We start from the raw sequence: 12,199 nt of genomic DNA, 5'->3' as shown, positions 1-12,199 counted from the left end.
TTATCATTCCACCCAGTCCCTAAATAAATTTATTTGAAAGTATTGAAAATAATTGAACTTGTATCCGCAGGTGTGTGTTTTTGAGCCGCTTACACGGAAGTCATGGTTCCCATGAAATCAGAGGAATCCTTTTTCTGGGAAGAAAGGAGCACAACGCATAGCTTAAACGTGTAAAAATAAGTATATGCAAAATTGCTAGATGACATGCGTGTACAGAAAAATATAATTAATAATAATAATAATAATAATAATAATAATAATAATAATAATAATAATAATAATATACCCCGCCTATCTGGTTGGGTTTCCCCAGCTACTCTGGGCGGCTGTCATGTATATATTCCAGCATATTTGTGTTCTCATACTTATACCAATGTAAAACCTGCAAGCCAATGCATGTATATTCAGTAAACAATGCATTGAATATCAATTTCCCCGATACTGCCAGTCCCTTATTCAGTAGGGTGTTTTTTTGCCAGATTGGCCGTTGCTTAAAATTAGTATCTGCCTATCAGGATTTCATTGTGTTTTTAAAACAAGACTTTCAAACAATGAACAAGACTATCCTACTCAATGGTGTAATTTCTTCCTACTTTACATACAGATTGTAAGAAGCAAGTAGCAGTGGGTGGTTTTTTTTCCTTTCACCCTTTTGCAAAATGCTTCCTCCCCCACCTCCATTCCTCTCCCCCCCCCCCAGTAGATGTATGGCCAAAAAATGTATTATATCTCAAAACCACTCGTTCGAAGGGTGCTGGAATAGACAGCTCTCATCGCACCCCCCCCCCCATAAAGACTTTGATGCCTTCAAACAGCCGTTGAAGACGAATGAGAGAACAGTAGTTAAAACCCACATTATATAGTTCTGTCTAGCACCAAATTACGTGTGCTGACCCATATATTTTAAGATTGCAAACGGACTCCAGTCGTTTAAAATACTGCAACGTCGATAGGACTAATTAATTGGAAATAAGAAAACGAAAGAATACAATTAAACGAGCAGAGAATCATTTTCTAATTTAATAGAGGGACATTTATAAAGATCACAAGCTAAAAGGCATGGAATGATTCTATCGACATGGTGTTAAATCAGAAAGATCTAACTTGGCGCGGGAGGGAGGGAAGGAGATGGAAGGGCGCTTTGGCTACTCATCTTGTGTGGCGTTGAGACCCAATCCGAGGATGCTGCCTCCCCCATTAGCGCTCTCTCCCGCTTTTATTATTTTGACACGTGTAATCAGTGCTTTCCCACCCGCCCTTTCACGCCCAACCTTTCTAAAGGGACGTTTTCACAGGCAAACACCTCGTCGGTGGAATCGTGCCTGTCTCCAAGCGCTGGAGCCGGAGCTGCAACAATGCGCCGGGCCTTGTCAGTTGCAAAGTGGAGTGGGTGAAATCGCAAGAGCCCCTCCTCCGGAGGTTTCCACGGGGCCCCGCTTCGCCGCGCGTTGCTCTTTTATTAGAGCCCCATTTCCTACCCATAATTTATTGCAATAAAACAGACACCCGGGGTCCTCTTAAATTGTCTTTTCATAATGAATAAATTTAAGAGGGCTAATTAATATCTAAACTAACCCAATTTGTCAAGTTGATTTGTATTTTAGTTAATTGTGAAAGTAATTACCACACGGGCAAATTAACAGCTTTCTGGAAATGACCGAGGCTGGGTTTTTATTTCCTTCCTGGGTGAAGAAAATTCATTTTCACCCCCCAGCTCCTGATGTGAGGAATAAAAGTCATAAATCTGGATGATTGGTGCAGGCAAAGTCTAAATGGCTTCATATTTCATTTTAGGTTTAATAGAAATATTCATGCTGCGTTTTAATGAAATTAAATCGGGGGGGGGGGTTGGGAATAGCCGAGGGGAATGAGCTTAAAGGGACATCGACATGGTTTTGCCCACGTTTTTGGAAGTGTTTAAGTTGTTGACAGTTTCGTTGCTAAAATTCCAAAAGGTGTTTTTTCCCCGAAAAAAAGCGGCGATTTCTCTAAAATTCTGCGCACAGAATGTGAGATATCAGAAGCCCTTCCTGGGAAACAAAAGAGAATTCATTCCAAGGGGTGTCCATAGATGGACACTCAAAATATCCAGGGCGAGGGCCCCCAGGAGCACAAAATTGCGCACAAGTTGCACACGCTAATTTACATGCATCTGTGCAAATTCAGAAATAATGACCGGGATTTTTAAACTCGCTAAGGCAAGCAGAATAATTTCCGTTGCATAACACAACCCCTCTAACGTCTTATCCGTCAGCTCAAAGCCACGTAGGTCTCCCCCCCCCCCCTCCAGTGCAATTCCAAGAGGCGCTCGCTCGCTAGAAAAACAGAGGTGGTCGATGCGAAACCATTTGGACCATTTCCTTGGCAGCGGCATCCCAGGCTTTCATCAGACAAGGGGTGTCTCTCCCAAGCCCTACCTGGAGCCTGCAAAGCCGAAGTGGCTCCCACGGAACTACGGTCATGGGAACAGCCAAGGGGGGCAGGGCGGCAGCTCCCCCCACCCCCAGATCAATAAAATCAATAAAAATACTTAACTGAGGTTTTGCCCCCTAACATGGAGCCTGCCCCCCCGCAACATAAAACCTGGCTTCGCCCATGGTTATGGCCCCTCCCCACTTAGGCCTTGCGATGTGCCCCTCTCCAAAAAGTATTTCCACACAGAAAACTAGCGAGCAAGCTGGAAGTCTTTATTTAAAGAGGGTGGCAATAAAATGCAAGCAAAACCAAGACGATCAGAATCAAGCAAAATTCCGTTTCCCGTTCGCAACACCCTTGAAACCGAAAGCAGGGTAAGGAGAAAAGTTGTGCCAACTTGAAATCACCCTCCTGGGCTCGACGGCTTTGCTTTGAAGCAACGCGCAACCGATTGAGGTCCTAAAACGGAGCTTGGGAGGCCATCTGCCATGGATGCTTTAGTTGAGATTTCTGCATTGCAAGGAGAGGGTGGGCTAGATGGTCGTTCCTGTTGAGAAGTTACATGGAAGCCATATCCGTCCTTAGGGCGGCGGGGGGATTCCAGTCCGGACCTCCCGGTGTATTTTGCATTGCTGCGGGGTTCTTGCAACAGATGAAAGCAACACGCTGAAAGGAAGTGAGACCACGGTGGTCAGCAAAATGGGTTACTGCAGAAAAGGCGACGGTGGTCCTCTGGTTTTCAATTCATTCCAGCGAGAACAGCACAGTATTGTGGTACCTTAAAGATTAGCAAGGAAATGGACCCTGGTGCACCAAAGCTTTCGCCCCAATAAATGTGTTGGCTTGAATGGTGCCACAAGACTCTTGTGTTGCTTCGCAGCAGAAAGTTAAGGAAGCTTCTGCTCAGAAAGCTCTTGAGAACAGCCTGTGCTCCGTGTCGGAGCACCCGCGGAAGGTCCTAGGTTCAGACTCCGCATCTCCAGCGAGAAATTTGGACTGAGATTCCGCCTGAAATTCTGGACACTGCAGGTTCAGCAGACGTTAAAGGCATTGCTGCAGAAGCCAGCTGAAAACATGGCAATCATATACTGTACAAATAGTTGGGTGTTAAAAGCTGTTTAAACTCACTGGTCTAAACATATTTGAGAGCAGATGGGCATTTCTATGTTGGTGGAATGGGGATCTATGCCTGTCAGTTTCAAGGAAGAGAACCAAGCAAGCACATCCGTATTTATCCAAGTACCTGCCAGTAAACAGCGTAACGCAAAGCCATGCTTCGCTTTCATTGATTAAAAATTAGGTGTCAAAAGCAAGATGTTGAGCACTTGCAAGATGCAATATTTGCACACCGTTGTTGCCATCTGCCAATGTGAATTTGGCTGCTGTTCCTCCATTAGACGGCTTACGGACGCTGCTCTGGGTCACACAGCTTTGCTTTCTGTGCTCAATTCTTTTCTACGGATTTTGCCAAGCCATGACTTTTCCAGATACTCATCTTCTTTTAAATAGGAACACTATTTCTATTTATATTATTTTGAAATATACAAGGAGAAGAACGAAAATGATCTTAAACCTCGCTATTTGAAGAAGAAAGTAGGTTATGTAATATTTAGCAGTTTCCCTCTTTTTTACACCTTAATCCTGTCTATGTTTACTTGGAAGGAAGTGGTGCTGTGTTCAGTTGCTTCCTGGAAAGTGAACATAGGCTTGAAGATTTAGACCGTTCAGTACGAATTATACGTATCCCTCGTCCACAAAAATCCTGAAAGTCCGCAGTGTAATTTAAACAGCGGATTTCTGCAAGAGAATTTGAACATATTGGCATGTGTGAGCACCTCTTAATCTGCATTGCTTTACACTGGGGATGTTGCAGAAGGCAGAAACAATAATATAATAATATAATCAAAGGATGGTCTCTCTCCAACTAAGTGGCCCGATATTCAGAGTCACTTGTAAACCTGGCCACAAGCACTGCAGGCAGGGACAGTGTCACTGACAACGCCATGTTCTTTCACTGCACCTGTTTCACACAGAGAAATGGGAGGACTGAAGCTCTCCCCAGCCTCCCACTATATCTCCCTGCGGTTGAGCTGTCGGGCATAGAGAAATGTTAAATGTGAATGCCCTCTTCCTCTTGCATACATCTCAGCAATACTGTACTGTATCTTGAACAGCAGTATGTCCTAATTGGAGCGAGGTGAGGATTTGGGTTGCAACAAAAGGGTAACCAATGGGAAGAGGCAACACACTAATCAGACTTTCAGTGGCTGAGGCAATAATTTGGACTGGCCTTGGCTACTAAGCACCCTAACTTGACTGAGTGGGAGGAGACTTTTGCTTCTCTGCTTCAGGCAGCAAAATGTCTTAAGACCGACACCAATGGCTAGACATTTCTTGCTTTTCAAGCCCATCTGGTACCAATGTTTATAGCCTCCCACTATACATGTAAATACAGTATGGGTGCTCTGCCAACTGATGATACAGTAACTGAACTGTGTTCAGTGGGGTTGCTCCCAGGTCAGCATTGCAGCCTAAAGCTTTACTGTAGGTAGCTCATCATTGTTTTTTCCCCTGCAGGGACTAACAGGCTATCCCTCACCCACTCTTCATTTGATTTATTTGCAGTGGCTGTTAGTGTGACATGGTGTTGATTAGTTCATAGCATTTAGATTCTTGTTTTAAATTTATTTGATGTAAACAGGCCTCTCTTAGCACTGAAGGAGTCACTGAAGGAGTCTAGGAATGTTTTGAGTGTACACCTGAAGTACTCCTAAATTCAACTGAAAACAAAAGGAATTGCTTCAAGGAAACGTTTCAGCTTGTGACACATGGTTTCCCCCTTTCTCCTCCATCCCCCAATAGAACATACCTTATCTTCTTTAATTGCTGCATCAGAACAAATAATCAAAGGGGTCTCGTTTCCTCTGGAGTTCCAGTGATGGGCAAATTGTCACCAGCTGTATTGTGGCCCGTTTGTTTTTGTTTACCCTGCTTTTTGATGCATACTCAAGGACGCGTGTGTGCGTGTGAACTATTACAGTGCTAGACCAAAACTGGGCAGCTACAGATAATGCGATGAAAGTGTGCTTGGGGGAAAAGGGGAAAGCGGATTGCAATGAGACTTATTAAGTCATACAATCCGATCCTTTGCAATTTCGTCTGAACGAGTAGGACTGCCAGTCAAACGAGAGGCTAGGTGGACAAATATTGGGGTGACATTCTCACCCTGCTAGCTGCTATGCAAATGCAGGCTGCAAGGGCCACTTAGCACCTTACCTACCTAAATAATTATAAATACAAAAACACTGTTTGTACCTATTTATAAAACGATGCAAACGAGGCTGGAACTGAGGATGGAGTGGAATGTGTCACCTGTGTTTAGCATTTTAGGTTACTGTATAATAAATGCAAGGTTTTTAGCAGGGGCAATTTGATGATTGATGTAAACCCCCAAAATATATTTTCTATAGGTAAGGTTTTACCTCTTCAGCACATTTTATTTTATTGCTATGGCTAGTGACTGATGCAAATAAAGATGATTCTTCTTCTAAATGCAAGAGGCTATCAGCAAAGATGGTTGATGATATATCCCTTCTATTCTACTCTATATTCACTGTGTCTTCAAAGAGGGCCCAGACGACGTGGGTTTCTCCATTTCTCCCCACACAACCCAAAGCCACGTCTCCCAAGTCCCAGCTAGGGGGAGGGGCCAGAGTGAGAGCCAATGTGGTGTAGTGGTTAAGAGAGGTAGTCACGTAATCTGGGAAACCGGGTTCGTGTCTCCACTCCTCCACATGCAGCTGCTGGGTGACCTTGGGCTAGTCGCACTTCTTTGTAGTCTAAATAAAAAAATTCCTTCCAGTAGCACCTTAAAGACCAACTAAGTTAGTTCTTGGTATGAGCTTTCGTGTGCATGCACACTTCTTCAGATACACTGAAACAGAAGTTGCCAGATCCTTCTATATAGTGAGAAGGTGGGGAGGGGTATTACTCAGAAGGGTGGTGGGATGAGCCTGTTGACGACTCTTAACGACTGCAATAGGTCTTACAGGAAAAGGCAAGGGGTGAGAAGGTGAAAAATGGCTTAGTCATGTATAATTCTTTGTAGTCTCTTAGCCCCACTCACATCACAGAGTGTTTGTTGTGGGGGAGGAAGGGAAAGGAGAATGTTAGCCGCTTTGAGACTCCTGAAGGGGAGTGAAAGGCGGGATATCAAATCCAAACTCTTCTTCTTCTTCAGCTATTTCCTAAAGCGACTTTATCCCTTTCATGCCAGCGTGAATCGCGAGTCCACGCGGTTTCACCCTCTGCTGCTTCTGATCAAGCTGCTCTTAATGGCGCGTCGACAGGGATGGTTGAAAAGCTGCCCACCCCTCCGTCCCCATAGTGTCTCCTCCACCGCAGGCTGCGCCGGTGGAGCCCCTTCGGCAGCCTCCCCTGGGGGGGCGAGAGGCCGGCTTGATTTCCCCCGAGCAAAGCGAAGCCTCGACGGCGCAGAGGCCCCGACCGGAAGGGCCCGCGCGGCGCGTGGCTGGCGGATGATGGATCGGCCCAAACGCATCAGCTTTATTGGGTTCAGGGCAGCCGCCGAGCGACACTGCGCCTCCGCCTGACCTCGTCGCCCATACGGGGAGGGCTGCGGAGCCTCAGCCCCCAGGCGAGGCGACGAAAGGGGCCTCCCTCCCGCTGCTACTCTAACGAAGGCGCCTTGCGACCAGGCGCTCGGTAGGCCGCGTCGGCAAAATGTCGCGCACAATAGACGTCTCTGGGGCCGACAAGATGGCCGCCGACAAGCCAGATCAAAGTCACGGAACCGGATAAGGCAGAGAAGCTGCAGTCACCGATTACGTTACTTTAAAAACTAAATACTCGTTTTTCTCCTCGGGCCGCAGATTGATCCCCCTCCCCCTCCTCCCCTCCCCAACATCAACAGCATCGAAACCATCGTGTGATGAAGAGCGCTCGACTCTCCTCGTCTCTTCAGCCCAGATTTATCCATCTGGTTTAGGGTTGCCAGGGGAAAACAAAACCCAACACAATGTGCCATTCACAGAGGGTGGATCTTTAGGAATCAGCGGGTGAAGCTTTTATTGTATTATGCGGTTTGCAGTCACCTTAGGTGAGCGACTCTCTTAGAAGATGCCTCTTTTCTTTTTTTCAAAAGAATGAATAATAAATTCGTGCCGGGCATGTCTACCATCGGCTATTCCCTGTAACAGACAAATTGGGGTGAAAGATCCCTGCATCGCAGGTGGTTGTACCCTTGTGGACCCCTCCAACTCTATCAAATGGGAGCCCCGTAGGTGCGGGGGGAGGCAGTGATATCAGAGAAGGATTGTTGACTTTATTTCTCGTTTCGAAGCTTCCCAGAGAACTTCAGGCCAGCCCTGGGAACTTTTTCCTGAATGGGAGGACCACCTAGGATGTAGAAAGCTATCTCGGAAGAGATAAAGCAGTCCCGCTTCCCCCGCCCCCAGAACAAGGCTCAAAATGCTGGATCAACACAGGTGCATCGGTCAGATCTAAAGGGGTCAGTGGCAGGTCTTTGAAGCTCCCACGGCCAACGATTCCTCGTGCTCTTTTGGCAAAGCGGCTGAAGCGAATCCGATCCCCCAAAGAACTTGGAATCTTATATTTTTTGTTGAACTTAATGAGATCGGATGCATTTCTTTCTACCACAGTATGCTGATGGGGATCCTATTTTGCAGGCAGTCCCTACGCCTTCCCAATACACTTTAATTTCTGCTTCAGAGCTAAGCCCATTGACATTAGTGTGGAGCAAATTATAATTGCATGCTACCATGCTTATTTTTTATTTTTTAAAAAGTTATTCATTTAATAAGCATTTTACCACATTGTATTGTACACTGTCATCTGTTCAAAAAGATTAGGTTTTTTTAATTAAAAAACACACACACACCACAGGATACTGTGTTATATTCATAGAAACAGGTGAACAGTGTTCACTGTTGTAGCTGGTTGTTTTTTAAACTTTGTGGAATAAGTCTTCAGCTGCAACAAACAAACAAGCTTCAACATTGAATATAGGGGAAGTATCAAAAGGCTTTAATCCTGCCTCCCAGCTGATCCCAGCATTACTCTCTGCTAGTTCAAGTCTTCTTTCCCCTGGGTGGTGTTACAGGCCGGCTAGCATTGGGCTTCTTCTTCTCTGCAGGCTTCAAAATCTGGAAGGATCCACGCTCATCATGGCACCCGTATTGTCAAACTCCCCACAGTAATTTGGGGCAGAAAACAGAGTTACCAGTTGCCTTTTTGCAAAGAACTCATATCCATCCTCAACCACCTGATGAGCTCTGCATATAAGATCCAAATCATGTTTATGAAGGAACTTTGCAACCACTTCAGCTCCAAACGTGAAAGAAACTCCTGTCATTTTCTCCCCATCCCACGACATCTTTGTCAGGGTCAGACCACAGCAGATCACAAAGGAGGCCTTGATCTGGCACATCAGTAGGCCGCATAATTCGTCGGATTTGTTCCATTGATTGGAGGTCTGGCAATAAGCCTCCATGATAGCAGAATATTTTCTCATCCACAATGGCTGCAATTGGTAAACAATTACCGTATATTTCGTCCCATAGGACGCACCTAGTTTTTTGGGGGGGAAATAAAGGGGGAAAAAATTCCCTTTATTTCCCCGCCCAAAAAAAACCAGGTTGGGGAAACAGAAGCAGGTTGAGGAACAGCGGGATGGCGGCGCTGCACCTCCCTGCTGTCCCCCAAGCTTGTGGGGCTGGCCGATGTCTGCCCAGCACGTGGGGCGCTCTGCGCCTCGCACACCGGGTGGCAGGCTGCTATCCGCCTCCTGCAGGGCTCCCCACGCTGCGGATGTCTGCCCGGCGCAAGGGGCGCTCTGCTTCAGGGTGCCCCTCGCGCCGGGTGGCAGGCTGCTATCCGCAGCCTAGACAGCCCTGCGGGACCTCCCGCAGGGTTGCCTAGGCTGCGGATGTCTTCCTGAAGCCTGGAGAGCAAGAGGGGTCGGTGCGCACAGACCCCTCTCGCTCTCCAAGCTTCAGTGAAAGCCTGCATTCGCCCCATAGGGCGCACCCAGATTTCCCCTTCATTTTTGGAGGGGAAAAGTGCGTCCTATAGGGCGAAAAATACGGTAAAACAGTCTGTAAAGGTTTTCCACAGCTTGATGTTGTATCTTCTTTTACATTCATCGTAGAAGTCATAAATTCTATTAATGCTGGCACATTCATGGTTCCCTCTAAGGAGGAAAAAATTCTCTGGGTATTTTATCTTGTAGGCCAGTAAAAGACAAATTGTTTCTAAAGATTGTTTCCCTCTATCAACATAGTCACCAAGAAAAAGATAGTTGCTTTATGGTGGGAAACCTCCATATTCAAAGAGTCGAAGTAAATAATAGTATTGTCCATGGATGTCACCACATATTTTAAGTGGTGCTTCAAGTTCTAACAGAATGGGTTGACTGAGAAAGATTTCTCGAGATTTCAAGCATAATCCTCTTATTTCGTTCTCTTGAAGTTGCACATTTTTACCGGGTTTTGACCCTTTTACCTCCAGCAGCCGTTGGTTGATGCTGTCGATGTCGAGCTTGTCAATATCCGCCATCGCCTCTCAGCGGCCGGGGCGAGGGAGCGAAGCCGGAGCCCGCCGGGTCGACCCGCGCGGCTTTTCCCCCGCTCCCGAGCTGGCTCCTTCCTTCTCCTGAATGTCCTACCGCGCGCCCCGTTTCCTCCCTCTCTCGCTTTCGGAGAGGGGAGGAGGTGGAGCTGCCGCAAACAGCGTCGGCGGGCGAACAAAACGGCCGCCTTTCCCTCCTCCCCTCACAAGGACTGCTACCATGCTTATTAAGCGATACTAAAATAAATAAAATTAGGCTTTAAGATGCAATACTCTTACTGATTTTTCTGCGACAGACTGAGATCTAGCCATCCATTCACCCGGGCAATTATTGCATGTTGCCAACTTCTCAGCTGCTGTGTTTTTAACAGACACTTGATCTGCAAGAGGACGGTTTGCACAGCACGGAAATCAAAACCCTTACTAGCTGCCAACTGTTGCAATCGTGGTGCCCTTAAAGGCCCAGCATCAGGGCCTGCTTGAAAAGTTGGCAACCTTCGTTACGTAGAATTCATTACATGCCTCTCGGGTTCATTTCCACTTAAATCAATGCTCTCCCCTCCATCAAATTAATAATGGGTTTAGGATCGGACCTGTGAGAGAACCAGGGGCCCAGTATGAAGATTATATATATATAAAATATCAGTGACAGCAGCAACCCTCCCCATGATTAACCCACATAATGAAATTACGATGAAATAGGAGGGGGTCATCTATCAAGCCCCCACCTCCACTCCCCGAATTAATAAAACTTAGGATTCAACAGAAGAAAAATGTCTTGAACGCCTAAACCTTTCAAGAGGCACTCAATTCCAAAGGCGATGAGAAATTTACACGATCGAAATGGTGGGGCAAAAAAAATTGCGCGCGTTATTTCTTCTCCGAGAAAACGGTCAATGTGAAGAATCTCTAAACAGAAGGCAGAAACGAGAGATTTAAGTTCCCCTTTGTAAGATTGATTAAATGGTGTGAGGAGGGCGCATGCGCCCTGGGGAGAGTGCGGTGCTTTCCTGCACAGCAAAGATCAGTCCGGCTGAGAGGGAGAGGGTCACCTGGGAGCGTTTAAACGAGTTCATTAGCTAGATTATCTCTCTGATTCCCAGGCCGGCTGGCAGGGGGAGAGACCTGGCCCCTGGCCGACCCAGCTACAGCTAATTGCGCTTAAGGCTGCAGTCCAATAGGCGCATTTACTGTTGAACTCAGTGGGATTTACCTCGCAGGAAACGTGAATAGGATCGGGCAGCTCTTGCATTGAAATCAACAGGGCAAGCGAGTCAAGGCAAGGTTTGCTTGTCTGTTTGTATAAAGGATGAGAGATGCCCAAGCGAGTTTCCTGGCTGAGTGGAGATTTGAAGCTGGATCTCCCTCACCCTAGTCCGACACACTAACCACTACAGCCCACGGGAGCTCTTAACAGAAATGCTTTACCTGTTGGACAGCCTGCCTGCCATGTCCTCAGGGTACAGGGCTTTCACGTTCGGTGCTGGGTCTGAAGCTTACGCAGACGTCAAAGCCCCCCTGGGCTGTATCACCTTCACGAGATGGCTGTAATGTCAGTTGATGGCTCCCCGAGCACATGAAATGGGCCAGAACTTTCAGGCACAATCGTATTCCAGTTCATATATTCATACAGCATATATATATATAAATCCCGGACGAAATGCGGTTGCAGAGGGAAATGCACTCTGCACATGCACCAAGGCGTGTCCATTTCTGTGCTTGGTCCTGGCATCCATTGCTCTGTTCACTTTTGCCTCTACCTACCAATTGGCATCTACTTCCTACCCCAGAAGGTCGCTCAGGAGGAAAGGCACCCCACCCCGGACGGAAAAATAATCCCTGCTCCTTCTATAGTATCCCTGGCAATCCAGCCTAGTGATAGGATTATTGGGAGAGGAGGGTGGGAGAAAGAGAGAGAGAGAGAGGCTTTGATGAAATCCGCAAGCCCTTGACCGCTAGTCAAGATGGCTATATCCGATTTTTAGGATCAGGGACAGGATGCCTCGCAACAGCAGGTTACCAGGGATCAGCCGTGAAGAAGGGTGATGGTCTTCCCAGTTTTATAATCTGAAGGGCACAACATGTAAGGAAAGGTGGGTGGGAAAGGAGAAGAAAGAAGCAAACGCAGCCCTAGTTCGTAGCGACCGGCTGACATAGAGGTAGTTCAGGTAGCCAG

The 12,199-nt window shown here is 46.8% G+C and overlaps 1 protein-coding gene and 1 pseudogene across 2 annotated transcripts in view; one reads left to right on the top strand and one right to left on the bottom strand.

Moving 5' to 3' along the window:
- The window catches only part of LMBR1 (limb development membrane protein 1), a 327,116-nt gene that overhangs the window by 176,211 nt on the left and 138,706 nt on the right, over positions 1–12,199 (top strand). The window lies entirely within an intron of this gene.
- On the bottom strand, positions 8,461–10,229 carry LOC310690237 (serine/threonine-protein phosphatase PP1-gamma catalytic subunit B-like; annotated as a pseudogene). The gene is made up of 2 exons: positions 9,541–10,229; positions 8,461–8,993 (listed from the first exon to the last, which is right to left on the bottom strand). The product of its transcript is annotated as a serine/threonine-protein phosphatase PP1-gamma catalytic subunit B-like (transcript).

Source organism: Podarcis liolepis, assembly GCF_965112155.1.
Source record: "Podarcis liolepis genome assembly, chromosome: 12".
Classification (NCBI taxonomy): domain Eukaryota; kingdom Metazoa; phylum Chordata; class Lepidosauria; order Squamata; family Lacertidae; genus Podarcis; species Podarcis liolepis.
The sequence above is the reverse complement of the archived record's forward strand: the minus strand, read 5'-3'. Positions and strand labels throughout refer to the sequence as shown.